The sequence below is a fragment of the Orycteropus afer genome, unplaced genomic scaffold, assembly GCF_000298275.1.
Source record: "Orycteropus afer afer isolate SDZICR_OR568_19922 unplaced genomic scaffold, OryAfe1.0 scaffold00116, whole genome shotgun sequence".
Classification (NCBI taxonomy): Eukaryota; Metazoa; Chordata; class Mammalia; order Tubulidentata; family Orycteropodidae; genus Orycteropus; species Orycteropus afer.
The window spans coordinates 2,740,507-2,742,976 of NW_006921703.1; positions in this window are offsets into that span (position 1 = coordinate 2,740,507).

Below are 2,470 nucleotides of genomic sequence, written 5' to 3' on the forward strand. Positions count from 1 at the left end.
TATGCAAAACCAACAGCCAACATTATTCTCAATGGAGAGAGACTGAAATCATTCATCTTGAGAACAGGAACCAGACAAGGATGCCAGCTATCACCACTTCTATTCAACATAGCACTGGAAGTCCTAGCCAGGGCTATAAGGCAAGAAAGGGAAATCAAAGGCATCCAAATTGGTAAGGAAGAAGTCAAACTATCCCTATTGGTGATGATATGACCCTATACCTAGAAAGCCCAAGAGAATCAGTCAAAAATCTACTGGAACTAATTGAGAGATTTAGTACCGTGGCAGGACACAAGATCAACACCCAAAAATCAGTTAGATTCCTCTGCAAAGAGATTGCTAAAAAAGAAATAAGGAAATCAATACTGTTTACAATAGCTACCAAAAAAATAAAATACTTGGGAATAGATCTTACCAGGGACACAAAAGACCTGTACAAAAAAAAACTATAAAAAACTACTTCAAGAAACCATAAGAGATCTAAATAAATGGAAGAACATCCCATGCTCGTGGATAGGAAGACTAAACATTGTGAAAATATCAATTCTACTCAAAGCAATCTATACATTCAATGCAATCCCAATCCAGATCCCATCAGCATTCTTTAAGGATATGGAAAAAGCAATCAGTAACTTTATACGGAAAGGAAAGAGACCTTGGAGAAACAAAGCACTATTGAAGAAGAATAAAGTAGGAGGTCTCACACTGCTGGATCTCAAAACCTACTATACAGCCACAGTAGTCAAAACTGCTTGCTATTGTATAATGACAGACATATAGACAAATGGAATAGAATTGAGAACCTAGAAATAGATCCATCAACCTATTGTCAGTTGATCTTTGACAAAGGGCCGAAATTCATTAAATGGGGAAGAGAACGTTTGTTTAATAAATGGTGCTGGCAAAACTGGATATCCATTTGCAGAAAAGTGAAACAAGATCTGTACCTCACACCATTCACACGAACTAACTCCAGATGGATCAAAGACTTAAATGTGAAACATATTCGACCATAGAGTTCCTAAAGGAAAAATTACGGGCAAATTTAGGGGCTCTAAATAAATAGACTATCAAGCATAACTCAAAATGTATAAACAGCAGAAGAGAAACCAGATGATTGGAACTTTCTAAAGATTAAATTTTTATGTGCTTCCAAAGATTTGTCCAAAAGAGTTAAAAGAGAACCTACAGATTGGGAAAAAATATTTGGTAATGACATATGTGACAAGGGACTTATCTCTAGAATTTGTAGAAAACTCCAACACCTCAACAACAAAAAGACAAACAATGCAATTAAAAAATGGGCAGAAGGCATGAATAGACACTTCACCAAGGTAGATATTCAAGTGGCCAACAAACATATGAAGAAATGCTCACGATCATTAGCTATTGTTGTTGTTGTTGTTATGTGCCTTCAAGTCAGACCTGACTCATAGCAACCCCTCCTTGGGTTTCCCAGGCAGTATCACTACGGAAGTAGATTGCCCCATCTTCCTTCCGCATTAGCTATTAGAGAGATGCAAATCAAAACAACAATGAGACACCATCTCACTCCAGCACTAGTAGCAAAGTTCAACAAGACAGAAAACAACACATGCTGGCGAGGATGGAGAGATTGGGACTCTGATACACTGCTGGTGGGACTGTAAATGGTACAACCATTGTGGAAAGCAGTATGGCAATTCCTTCAAAAGTTGGAATTAGAAATACCTTTTTACCCAGCCTTCCATTACTAGGTATATATCCTAAAGAAGTAAGAGTCATGACAAGAACAGACATATGCACACCCATGTTCATCATAGCACTATTTACAATAGCCAAAAGATGGAAACAACCTAGATGTCCATCAACTGAGAAATGGATAACCAAACTATGGTGCATATACAATGGAATGCTATGCAACCCTAAGAAAACGTAGAATCTGCAAAACACCACATAACTTGGATGAACTTGGAGGACATTATGCTGAGTGAAATAAGTTAATCACAAAAGGACAAGAATTGTATTAGTCTATTATTGTAAAAGTCAAGGAAATATTTATCTATGGAAGGAAATTTTCTTTGTTGGTTAGCAGGGGTGGGAGGGGGGAGGGAACACTGTTAGCCATGTAGAGATAAATATTGATTTGGGTGAAGAGAAGGGCAGTGTACTAAATGTGAGTGGTCAATATGGTGGCTTTGAGGAAGAGGAAGACATAGAGAGGTACATGGGAGGTACAGACAACAAAGATGAACCCTTTTGTACATACAGTACTGCATTGTCAGTGGAGGCAAACATGGGTATATGGGTGGATAGATGGGTGGACAGGCTGAACTATTAGGTATGTCTATGAAGCAGGTTGTGTACCCAAGACCATGTATAGGATTGGCAGGCAATAGTCCTATAAGTGTATTTGTATGAACTGAATTCCCAGGTGTATAGTCGAGCTGACACGGGGCAAGTTTGTAGTCACTTCTTGATCACAGCCAGC